Source organism: Zonotrichia albicollis, chromosome 14, assembly GCF_047830755.1.
Source record: "Zonotrichia albicollis isolate bZonAlb1 chromosome 14, bZonAlb1.hap1, whole genome shotgun sequence".
NCBI lineage: Eukaryota > Metazoa > Chordata > Aves > Passeriformes > Passerellidae > Zonotrichia > Zonotrichia albicollis.
This window is the reverse complement of record NC_133832.1, coordinates 13,278,101-13,292,498: the sequence shown is the minus strand read 5'-3', so window position 1 is coordinate 13,292,498 and position 14,398 is coordinate 13,278,101. Positions and strand designations below refer to the sequence as shown.

The following is a 14,398-nucleotide window of genomic DNA, read 5'->3' as shown; positions in this document are numbered from 1 at the left end:
ACATGCACTGCTGGATAGAGACAAGACGAGAGTCTGGAAAGCTCCTTTGCCAAAGCAAGAGCAGATTAAATATGAGGCACTGGTGGTTTCACAACACAATCCAGAATCCATGAGGTGATATGTTATCTGGCAGCCAGGACAGTGAGAGGAAGGCAGCCTGCCCACAGCCTGGCTGTTACCTTTGGTGGGTAATCTGCACTCATGTGAGGGCTCTCAGAGACTTCTGCAGATTTTGAATATGGGTCCCCTGTGCTGGACAAACTTAATGCATAAACTTACTGATACTTATCTCACAAAAGTTGTTTATAAGGAAAGAAGTGCCCAGAATTATTTGAGTAAATGTTTCTAGTGGGAGGTAAATTCAATTTTCTGTAGTTCAAAATATTATGCAGATTCCCATCTGCTTTCTTGCAATGGAAAAAAATAGTTCCAGATTATTAATCTATTCGCAGTACCACTCAGTTGTTCTCTTTGCTTGATGACAAGTGTTTTCGACATTAATATCCTAGTTCTTATATTCTGTTAATGTTGTGGGTAAGTATTTGTAGAAAACAAAACAAAAGTCTAGTTGAGAACAGATGCCCTAATTCCAATGGAAGAATTTCACACCAACTCCTTAAAGGCCTCCTCTGAACCCACATGAACTCCTACAATGTGTTGTGCAGTTTCTCTCTCTCCCTGGCATTCTGTGCATCACAACACAAGTTTTTAGTTGCCCTGCCAGGCTTCCTTTCCCCCTCCTGATTGCCACCACCCTCACTTACAGCCTGTGATGATCTTTATCTCAGGGCAGCTATCTCAGCCACGGGTATCAGCATTGTTCAATAACCAGCCAAGAGCAATGAATTAACTTTTATACAATGGAAAAGCAGTACAGGAGAAGCATTGCTAAGCTGCCAGATAAGAAGCTTACATTTCAACAGAGATAGTAAAAATTCATTTCAGTTCTCTAGGCACGGAGTCACAGTAACATTAACCTGGCAGTGGCAAAGTCTCTTAAGGGCCCATCCAGCTTCCACTGGAATCAGCAACAAAGTCATACTGGACTCAGGGCTAACCCTCCATCTGCCTGCTGATTATTATGGCAATAAATTGCATTTATAGAAATCCATATCCTTATGAATTAAAAAAATCCAACAGGCAGTCTCCTTCCATTGTGGCTCTGTAGCCAGGCCATTTTCTAACACCTGTTAAATTCACTGTACTCTGCTGAAGAAGAGAATTAATGTTAAACTGTTGAACTGTTTAAACAATTTAAACAAGTCCTCAAAAAGTATGGCCTATTTCCTTCCTCTTAAGTTCCTATGTGCTAGTAGATGGTGAAGTCAGAATCCTCTGTCTGCATATTTTCTACAAGAATATTTCACTATAACTTCATTTAAAAGTCATACTAAATAACACTAGTCCTATTGTAAGTCAGGTTGGAAATACCTGTCTCCTGTCTGGCCCCAAGTTCTCTGTTCTCATGGCACTGTGTGGAAAGTCCCTCTGTGCAAACAGTGCTCTTTGTCATTGTCTAAATATTTAATTTCTATTTTAAATTTCTAACTTTTAAATTTTTAAAAATGTCCCAAATACAATTTCAGGAATTGGCCAACACAAATATTCCAGATCCACCCCGCACTTCAGTCTCTGTTTAAAATCTCCATGGGACATTTCTTAAGGGGACTGGTTTTCCCCTGTGACCTTTGCCAAAAATTCACCTTTCACCAGTTACTTCACCTGTGGATACAGTGAAATAAGAATCCAACTGCCTGCTGTCAGGTGATCTTGAAAAAGTCTGTCCACTCTTTCACAAAGCCTTGAGAAAGGGAAACCAATATCTGTGTTAGGGTGTTTTTTAACCAGAAATAATCACCCAAGAACGTGCAGTTGTGTGCTTTTTCAAACGAGGTGTTTGCTAATTTTGTGTAAATGAAACTCCACATTTTGACATCTCACTCAGATTATGGTATTTACATTGAGTACATAATAAAAATATTAAACCAAGCTTGATGACTTTATCAGGGTACTAAGCAGTGGTAGCTGAATGAATGGATGTGTCTACTATAGCTCAACTTTCTTTGTGCAAGGAGACATGGGGAAATCCTAAGAGAAGCAACTGGTAAATGTTCAATATGTTTAATACTTTACTCCCTCATTTAGAGAACAAAGAGTTGCCTGTTTCACACTACTGGTTTGGACAAAAGCAGGGCATGGAAATGTGTAATCTGCATTTTCTGAATAGTCAAGATTCACAAAGATGATTTCATGTCTCCCTTTGTTTTATGTTGGCATGCTGGCAGAAGGGGACAAGAAGAAAACATATGTATAACTTTTTTTGCTAAAATCCAGAATCAGAATCAGAAATATTCCCAGCTCTGGTGTGTTTGTAATGCAGTGTGAAGCACTGGTCTAATCCAAACACAGGACTACCACCACAGAGCGTAAAATTGAACTAATCTTTTAAATCAGTCTAAAATTACCACTCCTATCTCCAAGACCCAGCCTAACAAACTGATGAATATGTAAGAGTTTCTGATATCCAATGAGAAATCCAACTGTATAAAAAGAATAAAAGAATGATGGGAAGAGAGTCTGATTTTTCTCAGGAAGCTGCTCCTGCTAATGTGATGAGGAAACTCCCACTGTGAGCCATGTCGCTTCCATCATGTGGGACAACTTTATGAGACCGTGTCACTCTGCAGCTTTGGAAAAAACACTGCAAAATGAATTTTCCTGGCAGTTTTGACAACAAAATGTGTTTTGCCTTATGTTATAATGATCAGACTGACAGCCTTTCTGTAAATAATTAATATAAAAATTCATAACATAGGACTATGCAATACAGATCCAGAAATTGCACCTGTAACATTGCCAACACAGAGAACTAAGTACTCACTGCAATCAGTTTCACTGGGCAGCTCCAGTTAAATATGTCCTACATTTATTTAAGTTTGAAAGAGAAGAGAAAGAATGATCTAATGCTGGTGTGTGCCTTATCTATTAATAGTCTGTTAGGTAACTGTCATCTTTCGGCAAGCTTAATTTTTCTGACATTGGTGGAAATAGTTAAACAGCAAAATATGAGATGTGCTTTTACATTATACAAGAACTGACATCTTCCATTAGTGTTCCTGGTTGTTATAGAATTTATTACTTTGTGCTGTTCTCACATCCAGGCACTGGAATGTCTCATCTTTCTGGCCTGGAAAGGGCTTTTTGTGCCTGAATGGATATTTGCTTTTCTCCTAAAACCAGAAGAAGACATTAATATCCTAACTCCTGTTTTCTCCTGGTCATGCTGCGTGTGCCAGTGTCAGCCAAGAGTGTGAAGTTTCCAGTTTGGAGAAACAACTTCCCCTTTTTCTGGCCCAGGTCCGAAGGGCAGGTCTGGCCCCATCTCCTTCTCCCTGCTCACCTCCCTGTTCCCACAGCAGGTTTTTGCTTTTTCTTTCTCTGTTCAAGGCCTATTTGGATTAACTTCTGTTTTCCGCCACTTTTACGCAAAAGCGTCCCCAAGGCCCTTGATTTCCTGAACCCTTCTAGCAATGTTCAGTGTGAATATCTGTGTAGCAAATGTAGAAATTAGGACAGTTATGAGGTCACCTATCCCAAATCGGACAGCTGGAAGTTGCGTGGGGAAAGGCCATGGCAACGCTGTCTGGTCCAGGAGCTCAGAACAGCAGGGTGCAAGGGACAGGCACCTGCACGCCTGGCTCTGCTCTGTGCCAAGCTCCGTGCCCGATGTGCCCACCAGCGCCAGCCTTCCCTGGACATCCTCAGCATCAGCCCGCAGGGTTGTCCCTGGGGGGACAAGGGGAGTTTGCAGAAGCGCAGAGCTGCTCTGTCTGCGTGGCAGGGCTGAGGCAGCCGGGGCTGCGCGTGCATGGGAGACAGGACACAGGGAGGAGGGACAGCTCGGGAGGAGGGGATGCCTGTAGGGAAGAAAGGACTGCTTGGGGGAGAGTTGCACACAGGAGAATAATGAGAGGTGAGGCGTGCGTGGGGCTGGGGATACAGGCAGGGGGTGAGGATGGATGCACGCAAGGGGGATGAAGGCAGGGAACGGCGAGGGGCAGACGCGGCAGAGCCGCCCGACGGCGGCAGGACGAGGACGGGGCGTGCCCTCGGCGGAGCCTGAGTGACTCCGCGGCCGCCCACTGGCAGCGCGGGGCCCGTGATGTGCGGCCGGGCGGCCCAATGGGGCCGGGGCGGCGGGGCCGGGGCGCGCCGAGCGCGGGCAGCGGGCGGGGCCGCGGCGGCGGGACGGCTCGGAGCGGCACGGCACGGCACGGCACGGCACGGCACGGCACGGCACGGACGGTGAGTGCTCCGGGGCTGCTCCAGCGCGCCTCCAACTCGGGCAAACTTGCGGCGCTCGCCCCGCCGCTGGACGGGCGCCAGCCCGCGCGAAGCAGCATCCCGCCCGCGGCGGCAGGGAGCGGGGGACACCGACCGGCCCCGGCGGCTCCGCGCGGCCCGGCCCTGCTCTGGCTGCCGAGCAGGCGTGTCCCGGGGCTCCCGGGGCTCTCGGGGCCGAGGGGCGGGCTCGGAGCCCGCAGCGCTCGGAGCCGGCGGGACGCGGGGACGTGTCCGCCGGGCGCGCTGCTGCCGCCGCTCCCAGCTCCCCGCGGCGATGAAAAGGCAGCACTTGTCTGATTCATCCCCATGGAAAAGTTCAGCCCCGGGCTGAGCCGGGGCGGGCCCGGCCGGGGGATGCGCTGGGATGGAGCCCCGGTGCGGCAGACTCGGGCTTTGTGCGAGTTGGTGGGAGCAGAACCCGGCCGAGGGGCGGGGAGGTGCCGCTTCCCGCTGTGGGCTCCCGCAGAGCGGCTCTGAAAAGGGGTTCGGTTTGTATTGCACTTTTATCTTTTGTGCAGGGTAGTATTCCCAAAGCATAGAGTGTGAGGAAATGGGAACGACTTCACTTTATTTCACCCCGCTTCAATTAGATGAGAAGTCGTGGGACAGCTGTGTGGGTTTATTTTTATACATCTCTAATTTGTACTGGGAGAGGAAGTGTCACCCTACTCCCCCTAACAATGGCTTCTTGTTGGGAGCCTGGGAAGGGAAAAGGAAGAGCAGGGAATTTTTCTGGACTTAAAGCTTCAAACTTTCCTTTGCTGGGGCACCCTGATGCTGTCTGGAAATAGTGTAATTGGTAACATCAAGTCCCAGTGCTCACTGAGGTAACAGCTCTGCAGGCATGACTGTGCTCCATGACTGTGCTTTCTGAGTAGAAATAGTGGTGAGAAATGTGCATGGGAACCGAGCTCCAGTTAATGCTTCCTTGGGACAGGCTGCATGTGCCTGCTCTGTGAGAACGTCCGTGCCTTCAAGCAGGGCATCCCTTGGACTCGCTGATTCCTTAGGAGAGCTGCTGGTGTAGATCTGAGCAAATGCCATTGAATCAGCCTTTGAGGTTGTTGTTGCTGTTACACAATTCCAGTGGAATGTGAGAGCTGGGCTTCCTGTTTTTGGTCAATCTGTAGAAGCGACTATAAAAGATAATAGATATCTCAAGTAAATTGCTTTTGCATGACAGCTTGGAGCCATTGTTCAGCCAGTAGCACTTGTGACTTCTCCAGTGAGCCTGGTAACCTGAGAAGCAAAAGTCCTTAATGCTGGGAGACTCGCTCAGAGTAACTTTAAAGACAACAGCTGGAACCTGGATATAAAGAGGGAATAGTTACCGAGATCAGCATGTGCTAGTGTTGTGCATAATGATGTATAGAAATTCGATCTGTTTTGAAAAGAAATCTTGTGCAAAGAGGAGCTGCTGGTAGTTTGTGAGTGGAGAGCAGTGATTCAGGGGGATTAGTGCACACAAGGCCAGTCCCCTGGGTGCAATATTCTGCAGCTGATTCTGCCCTGGGGGTGTTTGATGGCCTTATGTGGAGTGTGTGCACACACAGAGACTTAAAATTCCAGATTTGTTTGTTTGCTTCTAAATAACTCTTAAAAAAAGAAATTAATAAAATAATTTGTCAAATGAAACCTTTTCCAAATGTTGTTGTTATCATAGCCTGTTAATCTTGCCAACAGTTTTAACAATTTGAGGATGTTGCTTGGTTGTAACCAAGCTCCTTTGAAGGAATTTTTTCTTGTGAAAGATGAATTACTCATTCTTTGTCTGAGCTAAGAGATCATAATGTGATTATTAAACTCAGTTATTTAGTGCTAGATGTAAAGAATTGTGTTTCATCAGGGTCTTTGTTCTCTTATCAAAGTTAATCTGATGAAGTTTCCCCTCCTGTAAAATACGTAAATATCTCCCCAGGTTAAGAACGCCCCAAACTCCAGAAACCTATTTACCACTTTTGGCTAGATGAGCTTTACAGTGGACAGGGCTCTGGGGACTGGTGACTTCATTAGGTATTTGGATAAATGCAGAGGAAGCCCTTCCCCTGGGGCTCCCTTGCTGACTCCTCTGCTCCGGGTTTCAATTGTTGTGAGATTAGGATGGTGAGTGAAGGAATTGCAGTCTGGTTAAATGAGTTTGTGCTGAATCCACTCATGCGGGATCTTCTAGTAACTCCAGTAACTCTTTCCTGTGTTTACTTGGCTTTCTAGTGCAGTGACTTCGGTGGCTTTGGAGAAACGGAAACACAACATTTCTGACTCTAGGGAAGCAAAGGAGAGCACTGCTCAGTGATTGACTGGAAGGGATGCTGGGGAGTTAAATCAGTAGCTGTGCTTAAGCAGCTGCTGGTGATCTGAGTGGTCTGTGTGCCTTGTGAACACTTTATCTGCACTTTTTGTGTGGTAAAACTGCAAGTGCTCCTCTTGGAGCTCCAGTATGGCAGTGCCATTATTGATAACATATAACATAGTGCATTGGGAGAAGATAAATACTTTTCTTTTACATGATTGGCAGTGTGTTTAGGGAGGGTGTGCCCATCATAGATACTGTAACGTGCTTCCTTATCTAAGTAGATGATGCGATCAGCAGCTCATTTCACACCTGAGGTTGTCTTGGTGGTGATATTTTAAGTAGTGCTAATTTATTTGGTGACGCGTCCCAACACACAGATAATGTTCTTGGTAATCTTATTTTACACAGAATTAAATAATAGGTGGTGAAACACAAAGGGGCCGTGTTTTCAGCAGAGCCAAAGACCAAGTAAGTTCTGCTTTATATCAGTATTTCTTGTTTGTGGTTGGGGTTTGTTTGTTTTTTTAAGCTACAATGTTTTGCATCTCTGTGCTTCCTAAAACTGAGAGCTGTGGATTTGAATTCTCTGAGGACATTTGTCCCTTTTTAGATACAGGCCTGATTTTCTTGAATTGCCTGTGGCAGAGGAGGTGATGAAAAAGCAGCATCAAGCCTGCCTGCATTATTCCAGCACAGGATTTGTTCAGATCCATCAAAGCACAGTCCTGGCTCTCCTGATGGTGCTCACAAGGGCAGCTCTTGACCTGCCTCGTTGGGGAAGGCAGTTTAACCCTGTGCAGGGACATGGAGGTGCTTCTGATCACAGAGAGTGGGAAAGGAAGGAGGGAGCTGCCAGCTGCTACAGTGTTGCTGTGCAGTTTGCAGAGGCTTGGGCAGGTGGAATTTATCCTGCTGCTACTTGGTTTTTATCCCTGTACCGCCAAGTAGCGCTAAGCAGCAAAAGAAACATGGTTTAAGTTGGTGTTTTGTTCAGGCTTTGAATATTGCTCTGCTTCCACCCATATTAGAGCAGTAGTTCAGCATGAAAAAAGCAGATTCTCATCTCTTCAGGCCAGCTGTTTAAACATGTGACTGACAAGCTATCAGCCTGCCTGGTGCAATAACAAATATTAATTTTTAACTTGTCAAATTGGGAATAGCCACGACATTTTATGTTAATATTTATCAACCAATTGCTGGTATTTGGATGGTCAGCACTTTTTGGACTAAATACTACTATGCATTTAGTGATCTGTGTATCTTTTTGGACATTGAGCTCATGACGTAATTACAGTTGCTAATTATATCAAAAAAGCCAAACATGAATCCAGAAACCCCTACCAGCAGATGTGTGAAAGGTGGATATGGAATTTTAAAAGTTTACCAAATAGCCTCAATGCATACACAAAGCAAAACATTCCTGAATGTCTTTTTTTTTGTCAAGCATGTTGCAAAACTGAGACCAGCTCTTGTAATGAGGGTGATGCAAGGTTGAATTAAACCTTGAATTAATTTGTTGGGTTACTGTAACAAATGTCACAACATCACCTATCCCTGGCCCCCAAGCCCCTTGATAGGCATCTGTTGACATGGTTGCACGCACATTCCTGTTGGCACTTTGGGAATTGCATTATTGCACAAGCAGCAGTGATTGTGTTTGTGGTGGGTGATGTCTTGCAGAGCTCTGCCCTCCACTGCTGGCAGGGGAGGGCATGAAAGGACTGATTACCCTGTGACCATCCCAGAGAGCTGCTCAGACTCCTGTGCAGAATCAGCTGTCCCTGCTTGCACCATTTGAACTCTTTTCTACCCCAGAGGTGCCTGCTGCTCTTGCTGCTGGTGGTGAGTAGGTGGGAAGTGTGAAAGCTGAAGGCAGTTGTGTGATGGTCCAATATCTGAGCCCTGGGTGCTGTGGCTGGGAGAGATGATGCTCAGGGAGCACCCTGGAGGTCCCCAGAGCAGCAGCAGCTCAGCTGACAGGGACTGGGCTGCTGTAATCACTTTTAGCTGTGTGATTACAGCAGCCAGGAATGAGCTACTGTTCTGTCCCCTGCTCTATACACAGGGGTTTGGGTGTGCCTGTGGGTGTGCTGTCTCTCTGGGATTTATTGAATTAAAAATGGGCATCTCCAGTGTGCAGGGAGTAAGGATGGGTGTGTGGTGTTTGGACACAACAGCATTAGTTAAGATTCAGTCTTAGCAGCTTCCTACTTTGTGCTCTTCAGTGCTGAAGTTGTAGGTGATGGGTCAAGCCTGTCCTTGCCAGTGTTTCCTGGCCTGGATATCCTTCCTGCTTCTAGAACAAGTGTTTCTGAAGTGGAGGCTTGGATAACACCTTTCCATGTGTTTTGAGATCCACTTGGAGCCCTGCAGAATGCTCTGGGAAAAGTTCTGGTTTGTGCAAGTACTTCCCAAGTGCAGGGCTGAAGGTGTAGATTTCCTCTGCTTTACCTGGGTGGCACTGCCAGGCTGCGCCATCAGCATGGGGACAAGGGGTCCTGGCTGTCAGAAATCCTCCTTCCTCACCTCCCTGTGCTGCAGCCCCAGTCCACCACTGGCAGATGGCACCCCTGGGGTGGCTGTGCTGTGACATGGGGACATCCTGCCTAGGGAGGGTGATGGAGGCTCACCCTTTTAACTGTTGATTGAAGAGATGATTTATTTATAGCCAAAAGATGGGGCTTATGTGTTTGTGGCTGTAGAGCCCAGTCAGGGCTGCAGGAGCTGTGTTTGGGATTTCAGGTGTTAGGTGTGTTCCTGTGAGATCTTGCCAGCCATATAAGGAACAACTGTACCAGCTAAAGAAGCAAATGTTGTTAATTGATGGAGCTGAAGACAGAAGTCCCCACCTGATAGGCCTGGAGAATGGGGTGGGAGGAGAAGATGTGCACATCTGTACTCTGCTAGTGCCACACTTTGATTTGGAGATGACAGAGCTTTTCCTTGGGGTGGGCACATGTGACATCAGTGCTGACCACACTGACATCAGTGCTGGCCAGCAGCTGCCCTGTCTCCAGGACTGTTTGCTTGGCTGCTCTGCAGTTCTGTTCCCATCAGGGGTGTGGACTTCCTTGGGCAGGGTGCTGAGGCATGGTGGCCAGCCAGTCCACTCAGCTACTGTGGCATCCACTGGTCTGCTGGGAATCTAAAATCTGTTGGCTTTTTTTGGTAATAGATTAGAAATGCCAAGGACAATAATCAAGTCCTGTCTGGCCTGCTTGAAGAATTATATCATGTGTGCTCCTCTAACAGCCAGGGTTTCCCGTCTGGGTTTGTGGGTTCATGCCTGGGCTACTTAAAGCTAGTTTTGCACTGGGTTTGTGAGTGGAATCATGATGAAAAGGGGGCTTCCATGCCCTCAGGAGAGCTGCTATCAGCAGAGATGGAGCTACCCACAGTCATTCCTTCCCTTTTGTTTGTTTTGCCAGCTGATTCCTGTTAGTTTGTCTCTACCTTTCAGCAGCTGGGCCATGAGGGTGACCACAGCATCCTTGGCCAGTGGGCTGCTTGGCTTAGGTCCCCTTCCTTGTGTCCCCTGTGCTGCCTGGCAATGTGCACATCCTGGGGGCAAACTGACTCCTCGTGCAGCATCCAGGCTGTCCCCATGTGCTGTGGTGGCCTGTGCACCAGTAACATTTGGGAGTTAGTATGGAGGAAATAAAATAATGATTGATTTGACATGTGTCTGAGGATGTGGGGAGCAGGATCACTGTCTGAAATGGTGAGCTCTGGTTAGGGCTGCTGCAGATTGCTCATGTCAATCCATATGGGCCATATGCTTCTAACCAGTCTCCTTGTCTCATTTCCTTCTCTGAAATGCTTACAGCTGTTTTTCCTGCCGCTTCAGTAGGTTTTTTGTTCCTGTAAAAAGAGTGACAGCTCACAGATGCTGCTGGGAGTCCCCACTGAATAGCTGGGAAGAGAGAATATTACTGTGATCTTCAAGAGAAGATAAAGTGTAGTGTCCCTGCAGGAGGCCTAATTACTGGTGTTTTAAGTAAGCTTTTTTGTTTTTTCTTTTTGAAGTTGACAATAGACTTAACTGTCTCATTCACTGTTTCCTCATCACATACTGCCCTTAGTGCTGTCCATGAGAGAGGAGGGAGTTGATGAGGTTACTTATGTGTAGAACAAGGAAGGATGAAGGGAAGTTGTCCCTAATCATGTGTTGAGGTGTTCAACATCCAGTTTTGCTGCTATGCTTATAATGTTTGGGTTAAACTTCACAATGTTGCTTAGATGTAGGCTTTTTTCCTAAAGAAGTCTGTGACCAAAGGGATGATAGCAGTGCTTGAGGTTCATCATTGTTGGTCCTCCACTTATCCCTGTGTACATCTCTTTGTCCTGCCCTTCCTGCAGGGGGAATTCTGCCAATAATTCTGCCAAAAGAATTAATTGCAAACTTCTGTAGTTGGGTTAATGATCCAGCCCTGGCCAGGTGAAGAGATGCTGATGCCTGTGCAAGAGTTTCACAGTTTATGGCTGGGTGCTAAAGGGGCACCTGAAGACAGGAGAGAGGCTGTCTGTATCTGCTTTCAGACAAATGACCAGTGCACTGCAAGGAGTGTGGGGCTGATGTGGCAAAGTACATGGCTGTGTTGAATTGGCTTGAATGCCAAACTAAGACAGGGTCTGTAGCAAATAAAACCTAGTGGGATGTTATGTCTGAAGTTCAGGTGCTGAGAGTACAAAAAAATCTCTGCTTTTAGTGAGTTGGTTGCCTGGTGGCAATAAGCCCTAAATAAGCAAAACTTGCTGGATTCCAATCCTCTGCTTTGCCTTTTTTGCAGTCCCAACTGCACAGAACAGTGAAGTGTCCCAGCAGCTGTTGTCCTGGTGTCTGAGATAGGAAACCCTGTATGGGATCCTGATGGGATGTCTATGGCTGGTGATTGTTTTCCTGCCTTGTCTTCCCAAGGGTCTCACTGCTTTGGAAGGAGCCATGGATTGGCTTTTCCTCCTGCAAAAAATATACTGGGGCTGTACTCTCCTCAGCCCATGTTATAAATTATAAACTGCTATGGGAAATGGAAAATAGAGTAATTCTGATTTGTGTTCTTTTACAGCCTTGTTCTTTAGACCAAAATACACAGGATAAGTCTAGCCCTTCCCTCTATTCACTTTTCATAGCCTCCTTTGTTTTTAATTTATATATCTTTTTATTCTAAATTCCTCCCATCCCCAAAATAGAACAGACATCAGCCTGCAAGCAAAGATTGCCAGGCACTGGTCTTGTGGATTATAGTGGCTTTTTGGCCTGGTTGGAGACTGAGCCCCACCCTACGTAGGCTTGGATTAAAAATAGTCTTCCTTTTCATCAGGCTGTACACAACACATTTATGTCTTGGTTTCTGGGGTATTGGCAGCCACAGGAAGCCCTTCAGCTATAAAATACCTCAGAAAATCTATTTGCTGCTAATTAATACAGAAGTGCTAAGGTGACCACTGTTGGAAAGGTGTAGAGCCAGATGTCTCACTGCCAGCCATGTAGTTATCATAGATGTTGATCAGAGTTCAGCTGTGCTTCTTGAAGGACCTGAAACAATTGAAAACTTTGTTCCACAGCCTCTGTATTAGTCTGCCCCTTCAGGAATGTCTCAGCTCAGGTGCTGCAGGGATGTCCAGTGGCCAGGACACTGCCCCACAGCCTCCAGCTCAGTCCTGTCTGTCCACATCTGAGCTGCACACGCCTCCCTCTTTGTATAAAACAGAAAAAGCATTGAGGGCAAGAGGCTGAGCAGTATCTGGTGTGGTGATCTAATTCCTGACTGCCTCTTGGCAAAGCCAGGCCTCAAACCCAAGCTTAGGCAGGTTTGAGTGCTTGGTCATGGCGCAGCAGAGGGAAGATCTGAGCGTCTCCTTGCTCTGGGCATCTGTCCTCTGCCCCATGAACCTTGAGTGTTGACTCCTTGTGTTGTTCCATGTGTTTCCCACTGTCCTTGGCCATGCCTGGTGGGCAGTGAGTGCTTTTGCAGGGTGCCAGGCAGTGCTGCTGGCAGGCCCAGGGCTACTCCGTGGGGAAAGGCAGGATGCAGCTGAGCTGGGATCTGGAAGCAGGCAGTGCTGCTTGGCCATTCCCGCAGCTCAGACCCAGCTTTGTGGCTGTTTAGGGCAGGGCTGGGGATAAATGAGCAGGGGAGGGATGGGAGGAGGGCAGGGAGGCTCTGCCCAGTGCCTGTTCCGTGGCTGTTAATGACTGGCGTGCTCTGTGTGCAGGCTTTACGTGACCTTGGTGATCAAAGGTCTCTCTGTAATCAGAGAAAATGCTGCCTTCTCTTCAGTTTTTGTAGACTCTGCCTTGGCCTGTTCCGTTTCTGGTAATTCCACTCTAGAGTAGACTGTAAAAAAAACTTAAAAATGTGAAATATTGTATTGTCTCATAAAATCTTTGTAAACAGTCATGAAACTGTCTGTGGAAGGGCACTAGAAGGATTTTATTTCTCCCAAAGCCTAGGGATGAGCTTTCAGCCTTTGTCTAGCTCAGTTACATGCCTTTTACTTTGAGAGTCAAGGGGCCATTTATTTGTATCTCAAATTTTTAAAGTGGAAAAACTGACTCCTACAGTTAGGTCCTTACTGCAGATTTTTTTTTCCTTTCTTTTTGCTAGAGGAAACCAAATTTTTTCCTGAAAATATGCTAGCCAGGCTGTTTTAAAAAATTGTATAAATACAGGAACTTACAGAAGGCAAAGTGAGTTGCTGCCCACTGCAGGGTCAGGTCAATACAAGGAAAAACCTGCAAAACACCAGCTTGGGGAAAAGCATAAAGAAGATCTGATTATCTGGTAGATGAGACAGGCTGAGTAACATCAGAAATGCTGCTGGCTTCTATCAGTGTTTGCCATACCAGCTGCAGAATGAGGCTGTGGCTCAGATGCTGTGGGTAATCCTGCCCCTGGCCTATGTCCTGTTAGTTTTGTGATTCTGCTGGAGTTTTGTGTGCTAGAACTGCTTCTCCTGCCTTGTGCCCAAGTGATGGGGAGACTGTCTTACTAGGGGGAAAACAGAAATAATTGATTGCAGAGGTCTGGGGACATCCTCTTGGATTGCTCCTGAAATTGTTGTCTCTTTGAGGTGGTGGGAAAGGAAGCTATAGAAAAATCCCCTTTGTTTTATCTTTTTTTTTCCCTGATAGTTGACATATGAAAAGCATTTCTATACTTGAAAGCAAATAGGAAGGCATGTGATTCTGCATTATATCTGTCTGGATTATTTTTTCCAGTATATTAGTGATTAAATTAGGGGCTCTCCAGAGCTGAACACACAAGATGTTTGAAATTCAGATTGAAGACCTTGGGTAAAAGAAGCTTGTATCCTGTCTGGATTAGATGGAAGGTGATGTGCAGTGAGTTGTTCCTGAAACACATTTGCACAGTCACCTGGGTGCCATTTTAATGTTCTTCCTTGCCTATTGTGTTATCTGAAGACTAAAGCTGAAATAGTTTTTGTCTATTCACTCCCTCAAAGTCCCCTTTTTGATCAGATTTGGGGTTTTTTGATGCTTGTATGGATCTTTACCTCAGTGATGTTGCTGGTGCACGTGGTACTGTCCCAGCCCTGGTAGCAGAAGCCCAGGCACCAGGACTTCTGCTCCATGGATTCTGCTCAAAATAACAGGGAAGGGGAGGTGCTGATCTGCCTCTTCCCCTCCCTTCTGTACTACAAGGTAGAAAATGTCTTGCTCTACTTTCACAAGCAGTAGGACTGAACTTGCTGCCTTTGACTCTGCCCTGCTGGGAAGGTCAGGAGCTGGAGGAGGTC

At 46.5% G+C, this 14,398-nt stretch overlaps 1 protein-coding gene across 2 annotated transcripts in view; it reads left to right on the top strand.

Annotated features, from left to right (window-relative positions):
• Nucleotides 1–4,213: 4,213 nt before the first annotated feature.
• The window catches only part of PLS3 (plastin 3), a 48,347-nt gene continuing 38,162 nt past the window's right edge, over nt 4,214–14,398 (top strand). Inside the window, exon 1 of one of the 2 annotated variants that reach the window (XM_074551357.1) lies at nt 4,214–4,305. The gene's annotated coding sequence lies outside the window, so the exon portion shown is untranslated. Of the gene's footprint in view, nt 4,306–8,339; nt 8,480–14,398 lie in introns of those variants that run through there. The other variant, XM_074551358.1, reaches the window with a different exon arrangement.